The sequence below is a fragment of the Chenopodium album genome, chromosome 2 (genome assembly GCF_948465745.1).
Source record: "Chenopodium album chromosome 2, dcCheAlbu1.1, whole genome shotgun sequence".
NCBI lineage: Eukaryota > Viridiplantae > Streptophyta > Magnoliopsida > Caryophyllales > Amaranthaceae > Chenopodium > Chenopodium album.
The window spans coordinates 54,070,834-54,083,213 of record NC_137835.1 but is presented as its reverse complement, the minus strand read 5'-3'; the positions used below and the strand labels follow the sequence as shown (position 1 = coordinate 54,083,213).

General features: G+C 37.0%; 1 non-coding gene across 1 annotated transcript; it reads left to right on the top strand.

The window, feature by feature from the left end:
* Nucleotides 1-9,592: 9,592 nt before the first annotated feature.
* LOC145608533 (small nucleolar RNA R71) lies at nucleotides 9,593-9,699 on the top strand. The gene has a single exon (XR_014105827.1). It is a non-coding gene; the product is annotated as a small nucleolar RNA R71 (small nucleolar RNA).
* The last annotated feature ends 2,681 nt before the right edge of the window (nucleotides 9,700-12,380 follow it).

Here is a 12,380-nt window from a genome sequence, read left to right as displayed (position 1 = left end):
GATTAATAACAAACCCTAGCATGTTACTAAACAATAAAAATCAAAACTTTAACCCTAACATGATACTAACATGAATAAATATTTGGAAGAACATAAAAGGCATCATAACAATCATACATAGTATTAAAGTTACCCTAGACATGATATTAGGAATACCATAATAACAACCTAAGCATGAACTCTATATCATAACATCAATAAAAACTATTAAAATACGTACTTTGATGCCTCGTACCTCTTTCTAATAACAAAATACACACGTTAGTAACTTCAAGGAAAATAATAAAACAAAACAATTAAATTAAATAATTGAAAGAGAGATTTGGGAGCAAACCCTCAGAAATTAAACCTTTCATGTCTAGGGCGAAGGCAACTTCGAATATGGCTAGGTGTATCTAGATCTTGCGAATGCGAAATTTTTATATTTGAGAGAAGGCTAGTTTAGAAAAGAGAGAGAGAGTATAATCAAGAAATCTTGATGAGATTTGGTGAATGAAAACGGAGTTTTTAACACGTTATTTATAGAGAAAATCAACCAAAAGATAAAACATCAAAAACAGAATTCTGATGCAAAAAGCTAAATTAGCGCCAAACGCTGACTTTAGCGCTAGACGCTAAGGCTAGCGCCAGGCGCCAAGCCTAGCGTCAGGCGCTACAGCTGGCGTTTGTCACTGACTCCGAAATCCACGCGTTTTCTTAAAATCAGATAGAAATTGCCGTACAAGAGGATAAAAACGTATTTTCCTCAAAACGTTCTTTGATTCTGATTAAAACTCTAAAAAGTCACCAAAAGTCAATTTATCAATGCTAATTGAATTAGGAATGAAAAGAACCTTCTAGAAGAACCTAGAAGACTAAAACCATTCCTAATTGCATTAGGAATGATAAATCCATATTAGGCCCTCCTCTAGATCATTGGGCCGCATATAAGGCTCAAAACAGGCCCAGTTAGGTAATTTGGCAATAACTTCCTCAATATTCATCGGAATTGGGCTTATAATATATCGTTGGAAAGCTCCTTTTCAAGCCCCATCCAACTACTCTATTATTAGACCCATATCATAGACCAACCAAACTGGATTGACTGTTTTCTTAAAATAGGTTTTCAAAAACAAAGAGAAGAGAAAAGAAATTAAAACTTTCCGCAACACTAAACTTTCCACACTTTCTCTTCATTCGATTATGATTCGACGTGAAAGGTACTCATCATTGGGTTTGGTTTTGGGGAGACAAAAATGGGTGTCTACAGAAGCCCCCACTTTGACTGAGTTTGGAGAAATGTGAGTTTCGAAAACAAAGGTCAAAGTATCGATAGGGACGGAGAATGATTCAAACGTTCTACAATCCTAAATCACTCTTGCAAAGCCGATACCTGCAAACTAGCGTTATTTAAACAGATAAAAGAGTTAAGAAACGCGTATCTTGCACCGTCAAGCACACATCTCTGAAAGTAACCAATTTGCTTCCGCTTTACTGTTGTTTTGATGATCTCCTGCCAAGAGAATGCCATCCCGCTTGAAAACCGCTACGCCTATAACTGCCTCTAATATAGAAGATTGCTTCGCTTAAAACGATCCTCTTCCGGTTTGATAATATTCCACGTCTAAGGGAACACTATCGAAGATTGCCTCGCTTGAAACCATCCTCTTCCGCTTTGTGACCATCTTCCACGTCTAAGGGAACATGACCGAAGACAACTTCGGTTGAAATCACCTTCAGTTGTTTTTGAAAACTTTCCATAATCTAGGGAACGCTATCGAAGATATCATCGCTTGAAGCTACCCTCACTTGTTGCGATAATTTTCCAAGGAAATTACCGAATATCTCCGCTTGTCGATCTTTAAAAGTTCACTTGAACTTTGCTTCCGCTATGCCTGTACGTCGACACTTTTGCTGCTTTGAACCTGTATGTCGGTGCCTTTTGAATTATGAACCAATATTTCGGTGTCTTTTGCAAATGAACCAGTATGTCGGTGCCTTGCGATGAGCTAATGCTTAGATGCTTTAAGCTAAGTGAGATGATCTTTCATCAGGTCGATCACTTTATGCAATCAAGCCGATTACTAAAAATCGTGTCAAATTGCTTAGAGGGGCTAACTGGCGTACCAAGGAACCCAAAATATATTGCAAAATATTAGAACAACCGTACTGAGTGACTGACTGTTCTGGCGCCGCTAAAATAACATCAGCGCCGCATAACTAGCCTTAGCGCCAGACGCTGGAATTAGCGCCAGGCGCCAAGCCTATCTGTTGACGCCAAGGTCTGGCGCTTGGCTCTAGAGTCGGGTTTTCCTTAAATACCCTTCTCTTCTTCATTTTCGCTGTCGCTCTTCGCATTTCGGCTTTGAAAATTTCCAGAACTTCAATTGCTTCGTTCTTGCTCGTTTCTCAACCAAATTCGCTCAAATTTGTTGCAAATCAAATCTTATTCCATCCATTTTCTCAATCTATGTAAGTTTTCTTCAAACTCACACCGGTTTTTATGAATTTTTCATGTGTTTATTCTCGAATTTCATGAAAATTCGAAACTTAGAATGCTTAATTCTCTTTGTTTATCAAATTTTATGCCATGAAATTGCTTAATTATGTTTATATATTGCCTTGGGAGTAATTTGAGACTTTTTTGACTCAATTTGGTGAAGAAATGAACAAATTGCCATTGTTGAACCTCTTAAGGCCGGGAATACAATGTGGCTTGTTCTTGATATTTTTGCAAGCAATTCTTGTCCAATTTGTCACAATAATTACTATAGTATTGCAAGAAATTGTTTGATTGCTTGAAAAATGCCGTTATGCTCATTTTGAATTTGTGCTTTATTTTAGTACTACGTACTCTGTTTTTTGCGAACATAGTATAATGCGGCTAGGCGAACCTTAGATACTATAGAACCTTAATTTATGATAATTCTGCACAATGTAGCATGGCTAGACAGCGAGGTTCCGGTTCATGGTCCGAGACGTTCGATGGGAGCATGAGCCCGTAGAAGACGATGCCGAGCCGTCCACTTCACTTGGTCGACTCCCCGAGTGGGATGAGCGAACCTTGTACTTTTCTCCCGTCCACCACATTTCAGAGAGGGTGAGACAGGGCATTACCGTTGGGAGGACGCGCTGTCATGGTTCCGGCTGTGACGACTTGGGCGATTTGTACATGATAGGGATTAGATAGGTCGTTAAGCTACTACCCTAATCAAATTAATCATTTTTAATGCCTAAACCTACACTAAACTAGTTAGTGGCAAGTAAAGGGTCGAACCACTAGGGAAGCACACTAATTCAACATCAAATATCACTAATGCAAGAGTGAAAGGAGGATTGTTTTTGTTGGTTTTGTTGAGTAAGAATACTAAAACTACAAATAAACAAGAAGATGATAATTAAAATCAATAGAAAATGACGCTAGGGATACGGGGGTATCCAATATGATTAGAAACAGGAGGATAATGGTGATTATCATGAAACATATGTCAAAGAACACAAGATTCTACCTAAACAACTCATTTTCATGCAATAGTCTAGGCAAATCAATGAAAGAGGTCTACACTAATAAGGATCATTCTCATGCATCCTATTAGTTACAATCAAATCAAGAGAATAAAGAAGCACAATCCATAAAAACTCCATTTTAATAACTCATTCTCATGCAATCATTAAAATAGAGATGATCCTAATCTAGTTCAAATCACTTTCATGCATTTAAACAAGAAAACATCAAATAGAGTACAACAATAATCCCAAGCTAATAAAAATCATGTCTTTCATCAATATATGGCATAAGTTCAATCCAACCATCATCATTCATCTAATATCAAATCATATCTTCCACCCCCTTCCCCTAGCTAAAAGATTAGCCTAGAGAAGGGAGATTAAACATAGAAACTAAACAAAGTAAGGAGGCAAAATAAACAAGGTAGAACATGAAAATCAAACAAACAAGAACAAATAAGCAAGTAATGAATCAACAATTAAAACAAAAGGCAAACTAAATGAAGGCAATAAACTAGAGTAAAGAGATAGGGAAGAAAAAGGTTACTAAATGAAGACTTAAATTAACAAAGCTTGAAGAAGATCCATGAGCAACAATGAAGAAAATCACAATCTAACCCTAAAAAACAGAAAATTAAGAGAGAAAACTAATCTAATCCAGGGGAAATTAATTGCCAAGAGAGTATTAACCCTCCCAAAAGGGGTATTTATATACAAACTAAATAAAGAAAGAAAAATAAATGAAAAATAAATAAAAGAAAAGAAATTAAGGAAATAATAAAGAATAAAGAAAAGAAAAACAAAAAGGAAAATAAAATCAAAAACCCCCCCAAAGTCATCAGACCCACGAAAACAAATCAGCCCCAAAAATTTCACTCCCTTTCGTGGCTGCTCTGATCTTCCATCAACACCATCACCACGCATCATCATATAATCACCGCCGTTAATCCTCATCATCATCAATCAAGCATCAATAAGGCCGTTCAGTTTTCATTAAACTCACGTGAGAAGCTCGTGATTGAACCCACATTTGCGCGCTCGCAAAGACATTGCGCAGAGGTCGCGCAAAGCTACTGTCTCGACTATGATTTTGGATTCCAATTGCGCGCTTTCTGACAGGGTTGCGCGGCCGCGAAGCTCCAATCAAATTGGTTGCTGCAATTGCGGGCAAATGGTGGTTGCGAATTGGCTTGCGATGCAGTTTGAGTAAGGGTGATTAGAGTTGTTGTTGCGGGTGTTACGGTGAAGTTGGGTGGCTGCAGCTGCGGTGAGGGAACAATGGATTGTTGGTGGGCAGCTATTGCGGGTTGAAGTCGCTTTGTGTGGAGGAGATGGTGGCAGAGGTGGTGTGCTGTGAGGATGGATTAAATAGGGGTCTGTTGCGGGGTGTTGGTTGTTCAGGATGTTAGGGTGGCTGCGATTTGTTTGGTGGTGGTTCAGGGTGGTAGATTGGAGGTGGTTATTGTTGTTGCGGGTTGTGGTGGGCTGCTGGTGATAATTGGTGAAGGGGCATTGGTTGGTGTTGTTGGTGGGCTGTTTTGCGTGAGGGAGCAGGGGAGAATTGGTGGTGATGCTGGCGGATTGGTGGTTGATTGTGGTGGCTGTTGAGCAGGGGATTGGCAATTGAAAAGCTTTGACTTGGACCTTGAACACGAGCCTACACACAAACAAACCCGAGGATAAAAGTGTGAAACCGAGACAAATAAAATAGAATAAATAAAAAGGAAATAAATAAAATAAAATAGAAAAAGAGAAATAACACTAAACTAATTAAAATAAATAAATAAAAGTAAAATACAAATAAGAGAAATAAAACTAAAACTAACAAAGAGATAAAACTATACAAGTAAAAAAAATAAACTTAAAACTAATTAAAACTATGAAAGTAACAAAGAAAAGGAACGAAATAAAATAAATCGAAAGCAAATAAAATATGAAAATAAACTAGAAACTAATTAAATAAAGAAATTAAATTAAAACATACTAAGACTAAGAAATAAACTAAAAACTTTATTAAAAAGAAAATAAGAGAATAAAAGGGAAAAAAGGGAAAATAAACATGAAAATAACTCTAAAACTAACCCCTAAGAGTGACATAAATGTCACTCATCAAATTAAAATAAAATAGAACTAAGTAACCCGAACACACCTACAACCAAAAACCGACACGAGGATAGAACAAAATATAATAAAATAAAACGAAGTAAGAAAAAAAATAAAATTAGTAAAACAAAATAAATGACTAAATTAAAACAAATAAGAAAATGTGAGAAACTAGGAACTTATTGTATAACAAAAACTAAAAACTTAAAATATAAACATAAAAAAATAAGAGAAATTAAATAAATTAAGAAAATAAGCTAAAAACTATTAAAAACTACTAAAATACTCAAAATAAAGATAAAAGACGAGAATAAGCAAATAATAGAAATAAAGGACAAAATGGGCTAAATTATTGGAAAATAAGCCGGAAAACGACTCAATAAACACCCAAAAAGTGACATAAAAGTCACTTATCAAACTCCCCCAAGCTAACCTTTTGCTCGTCCTCAAGCAAATTAACATGAAACACGAGAGAAGGAGAGTGAATTATTCACGCATAGCTAAGACACTAACAGAGATAAGAATGTACACTAACTCACTTTCGTAGGAATCACAGTCAATTTTAGCAACTAAAGACAAGCCCTTTAAACCCCTAGATCGCCCTAGAGGACGAGTATGCTCTCGTGAGGGTTTCCTAAGAGCTTAACCCACAACTCTAGACAAAAAACAAGGCAAAACAAAAAGAAAAACAAAAGCAAACACAAAAAAACAAACACAACCATGACCAACATAACATAGCAAGGTTTAGGAAACCAATCAAGCTCAAAGGCGGAAAATACTCCATTTGGACTCAAAAAGAAGAGACATGCATCAAAGAATACTCACGTTTCTCAATACAATGAGGGAAAACACGTTCTAAGATGCTCATGGTTGAGAGAGACAAACCTAAGCTAAGCATAGAGAACTAGAGAATTCATTCTCCGCCCTAGCCCCATCTAAGACGGTCCACGTTCTCTCCACTAGCTTAAAATCACCCCCTAGTTAGCTCCTCATGATTCCACGAAAGAACCGGAAAAAGATTCAATTTGTGGAATTAGTAGGTCATCCCGACATCTCAACTATGCATACTCTCTCCATAGGGTTGAAATCTATCTCCCTCCACCGGAATTTGACCTCACCCCTCTAAAGTCTAAGGGTCTTAACTAGGGTTGTAACGTAAGGCAAAGGGTTAAGGCGGGGTAAAAATTTGAAAATTTTGGTGATATTTCCTAAGTGAAGCAAAAGGGTGATCAAACCTTAAAAACAAACTCAAGAAATCACCAAACATCAAACAAAAAATACCAATAATTCCATCTCCCCCAAGTTTACTCAACACCAACATTCCATAAAAAAGAAAACGAAGTAACGCTCCCCCCCCCCAAGCTTGAACGAAGCATTGTCCTCAATGCTTAACTTAGGGAAGGAAACGAAAACTACTTTTTTTTTTTTTTTTTTTTTTTTTTGTGTAATGAAAACTTATTTGATGTCCTTGCCTTTTTAACTAAGGACGTCTTTTTCTAGGATGCATTTGCTTTATTACACACAATATATACAATTTACTTTCGTGCTTGGTACAAAGAGCATAATACTTTCTTATTTTCATTACAACACAAAACAAACTATCAAACAGAAATGCTTCACAAACTAAGGGTTAGGAAAACAAAAGGTCATAAGGCTGTAATATGGCTCATAATCTAGAAAGGGAATAGGCTCAAAGGGTTGGCAAGAGGAGCAAATGCAAAATAAAAACAAAATATGTAACAAAACAAAAAGAAGATAAAGAAAAATAAGAAAAGGGGTGCCCTTTTCCTCCCCTAGAGCTGCTTGGTCCCGATCTTGGGAGTTAGAGGACAACACAAGGATTAAGATATGCATAGTCAAGGATCCTAAGTGCCGCTCAACAAAATTGATGGAGGCTTGAACAATTTAAATCTCACAAGTGATGGGAAGTAAGTAAATACTAACTAAAGAGCTTCAAATCCACTATAGAGAGCAACACCATCTTACCACTTTTCCGTCAACTAAGGGTTCAAACTTCCTTAATAGTTCTTAACCTTGCTACCTTAGCTTAAAATTTGTCTATCTCAACCATAAGCACTCTCAAACCATGTAGGCCATCATCAATTAGGAAGAAAAACATTCTTTAGCACATTATCAAAGCAATCAGTTCCAAATGCATGAGCGAATTCCAAAACAAATTCATTTAATCTTTCCCTAGTCATGTGTGCCACAAAAAAAGAAAACAAAACAAAAGAAAGAGGAAGAAATCAAAAAGGTTCACAAACGAGGCATATAAACCAAATAAGTCCCAATCGTCAAACAATTGATCGTTCGATAACAACATCAACGATCCCAGGTTCCATAGAACCAATGCAAACAACCTCGAACCATTCAACTTCTTCCTAAACTAGTCCTAAACTAATTACTCAAAGAAAGAGTAAAAGAGTAAAAATAAGAAAGGTCTCACCTGGAGGTTAGCTTAAAAGAATTAAGGAGCATAGAATAGAGTTCACCAAATGTCACTCCGCTCCAAACTTCCAAAAAGAAACCTATAAGGCAAGACAAGACACAAAATAAAATATTAAAAGAGAACAAAGAAATAAAGCAAAAATAAAAAGAAAGGAGAGGGAGAAAAACGGTTAGAAATCCTTCGGGTGGCCTCCCGGGAAGCGCTTGTTTATGGTCTCTAGCTTGACCCTTCACCTCATTGAAGGTGAATTAAAGAACATCACCCTCATCAACTTGAGGATTGAATCATAGATGCCCCCAAACTTGAGAACTAGAACTCCTTGAGGTCTCACATCACCACAAGGAAAAGGAGGGAATGAATCAAGAGCCAATGGTGGCTCATCTTTTATCTTTCCCTTCTTCTTGTTGATTCTTTTTCTTTTTTCACTCTTCTTTCTTTTCCTTCTAAAAGGGGGATCGAGCTTGGAATCCTCAATATTAGGAAGGGCAACCTCACCTTCCTCAAGAGAGCCTTCAAACCAAGAGGGAACTTCAAGGAAGTCATCATACCTCATTGTCACCTTATCATCACGTGGAGGTAAACTCTCATTAGCCATCACATCATCGACCACATCAACTCTACATACGCTCACCGCCATAGGGCTCTTCAAAACAACATTCTCAACTAGCCTACAAGGAAAGGGAACCGAGCCTTCAAACTTGTTTGGTTTACTAAAATCAAATGGATCCTCATTTTGTTCTTGAACCTTCTTCTCAACCACATCATCTACAACCTTGTCCTCCTTGCAAGTTTCGGGTTGATAAGTATGTGAAGGGTTAGTAGATGATTATAAGGGGAGTTTTGTGGTTAAATGGAGATAAGAAGTATTGTCTAGTTGGGAATCAACAACTTCATTGTAAGATTTGATTCCTTGGAATTGTGGAGTGATAGTTTGGTTGTTGAAGAATTTGGGTTTGTGTGTGGTCGGGTGGGGATTTTTCTTCATACGCTTGAGGACATAGGTCATGATTTTGATCTTGAGAGTTCTCTTCTTGGTTGGAAAGGTAGGAAAAGTTTTGGGTTAGTGGATTGAAGAGAGGTCCATCTTGGGGGTAGGAGTTTTCTTGCCTTGGAGGTTGTTGAAATTGTTGGGATTGAGCTTGGGTTACAAACTCTTTTTCCCTCAAAGTCAAAACTTCATCATTCTTGATATTGAACTCTCTACAATAGGATGCATCATGATCCGTCCCACCACAACGAGCACATGAGAAATCAATGATTTGTGAAGGTTTTGAACACAAACCAACACTTGAGTTTAACTTGGAAAGACCTTCACTCAAGAGCTCAACTATGTGCTTAAGTTGGCCGACTTTCTCCAACTCATAAATATCCCTTTGCTTCCCTTGGGACCTTCTTAGGCCTCCCCAAGAATAGTTAGTAGCCACTTCTTCAATTGTAGCTTCAACTTGGCTTTGAGGGATCTTAATCAATTGGCCACCGGCACCCACATCTAGATTGGTCCTTGATATTGGCTCCAAGCCATCATAAAAGAATCTCATGAGCAAACTATGGTTAAATTCATGATGAGGACATGCTCTAATCAAATCCTTAAACCTTTCCCATGCTTCCCCAAGAGTTTCATCCGGTTCTTGCTCAAAGGAAGCTATCTTCCTCCTCATTTTTGCGGTTTGCTCATCGGAGATGAACCTCTTGAGAAAGGCCTTTGCAACTTCCTTCCATGTGGTGAGACAGTTGGGCTTCAAAAGCTTGAGCCATTTCTGACAAAGCTAAGCACACGAATTAGGAATGACAAGTAGGATTAAACAAGCAAAATAAAAGAAAGGAAAGTAAATAAAATTACTCTAACAATAGCAAAAATAGACACTAAACAAGCCGCTTCCCCGGCAACGACGCCAAAATTTGATAGGGATTAGATAGGTCGTTAAGCTACTACCCTAATCAAATTAATCATTTATAAAGCCTAAACCTACACTAAACTAGTTAGTGGCAAGTAAAGGGTCGAACCACTAGGGAAGCATGCTAATTCAACATCAAATATCACCAATGCAAGAGTGAAAGGAGGATTGTTTTTGTTGGTTTTGTTGAGTAAGAATACTAAAACTACAAATAAACAAGAAGATGATAATTAAAATCAATAGAAAATGACGCTAGGGATACGGGGGTATCCAATATGATTATAAACAGGAGAATAATGGTGATTATCATGAAACATATGCCAAAGAACACAAGATTCTACCTAAACAACTCATTTTCATGCAATAGTCTAGGCAAATCAATGAAAGAGGTCTACACTAATAAGGATCATTCTCATGCATCCTATTAGTTACAATCAAATCAAGAGAATAAAGAAGCACAATCCATAAAAACTCCATTTTAATAACTCATTCTCATGCAATCATTAAAATAGAGATGATCCTAATCTAGTTCAAATCACTTTCATGCATTTAAACTAGAAAACATCAAATAGAGTGCAACAATAATCCCAAGCTAATAAAAATCATGTCTTTCATCAATATATGGCATAAGTTCAATCCAACCATCATACTTCATCCAATATCAAATCATATCTTCCACCCCCTTCCCCTAGCTAAAAGATTAGCCTAGAGAAGGGAGATTAAACATAGAAACTAAAAAAAGTAAGGAGGCAAAATAAACAAGGTAGAACATGAAAATCAAACTAACAAGACAAATAAGCAAGTAATGAATCAACAAAACAAAAGGCAAACTAAATGAAGGCAATAAACTAGAGTAAAGAGATAAGGAAGAAAAAGGTTACTAAATGAAGACTTGAATTAACAAAGCTTGAAGAAGATCCATGAGCAACAATGAAGAAAATCATAATCTAACCCTAAGAGAGAGAAAATTAAGAGAGAAAACTAATCTAATCTAGGGGAAATTAATTGCCAAGAGAGTATTAACCCCCCTAAAGGGGGTATTTATATACAAACTAAATAAAGAAAGAAAAATAAATAAAATAAATGAAAAATAAAAAAATAAAAGAAAGGAAATAATAAAGAATAAAGAAAATAAAACAAAAAGGAAAATAAAATCAGAAACCCCCCCCAAAGTCATCAGACCCACGAAAATAAATCAGCCCCAAAAATTTCACTCCCTTTCGTGGCTGCTCTGATCTTCCATCAACACCATCACCACGCATCATCATATAATCACCGCCGTTAATCCTCATCGTCATCAATCAAGCATCAATAAGGCCGTTCAATTTTCATTAAACTCACGTGAGAAGCTCGTGATTGAACCCACATTTGCGCGCCCGCGAAGACATCGCGCAGAGGTCGCGCAAAGCTACAGTCTCGACTATGATTTTGGATTTTAATTGCGCGCTTTCTGACAGGGCTACACGGCCACGAAGTTCCAATCAAATTGGTTGCTGCAATTGTGGGCAAATGGTGGTTGCGAATTGGCTTGCGATGCGGTTTGGGTAAGGGTGATTAGAGTTGTTGTTGCGGGTGTTACGGTGAAGTTGGGTGGATGCAGCTGCGGTGAGGGAACAAGGGATTGTTGGTGGGTAGATGTTGCGGGTTGGAGTCACTTTGTGTGGAGGAGATGGTGGCAGAGGTGGTGTATTGTGAGGATGGATTAAATGGGGGTCTGTTGCGGGTTGTTGGTGGTTCATGTGGTTAGGGTGGCTGCGGTTTGTTTGGTGGTGGTTCAGGGTGGTAGATTGGAGGTGGTTATTGTTGTTGCGGGTTGTGGTGGGCTGCTGGTGTGAATTGGTGAAGAGGAATTGGTTGGTGTTGTTGGTGGGTTGTTTTTGCGTGAGGGAGCAGTGGAGAATTGGTGGTGATGCTGGCAGATTGGTGGTTGATTGTGGTGGCTGTTGAGCAGAGGATTGGCAATTGAAAAGCTTTGACTTGGACCTTGAACACGAGCCTACACACAAACAAACCCGAGGATAAAATTGTGAAACCGTGACAAATAAAATAGAATAAATAAAAAGGAAATAAATAAAATAAAATAGAAAAAGAGAAATAACACTAAACTAATTAAAATAAATAAATAAAAGTAAAATACAAATAAGAGAAATAAAACTAAAACTAACAAAGACATAAAACTATACAAGTAAATAAAATAAAATTAAAACTAATTAAAACTATGAAAGTAACAAAGAAAAGGAACGAAATAAAATAAATCGAAAGCAAATAAAATATGAAAATAAACTAGAAACTAATTAAATAAAGAAATTAAATTAAAACATACTAAGACTAAGAAATAAACTAGAAACTTTATTAAAAAGAAAATAAGAGAATAAAAGGGAAAATAAACATGAAAATGACTCTAAAACTACTCCCTAAGAGTGACATAAATGTCACTCATTAAATTA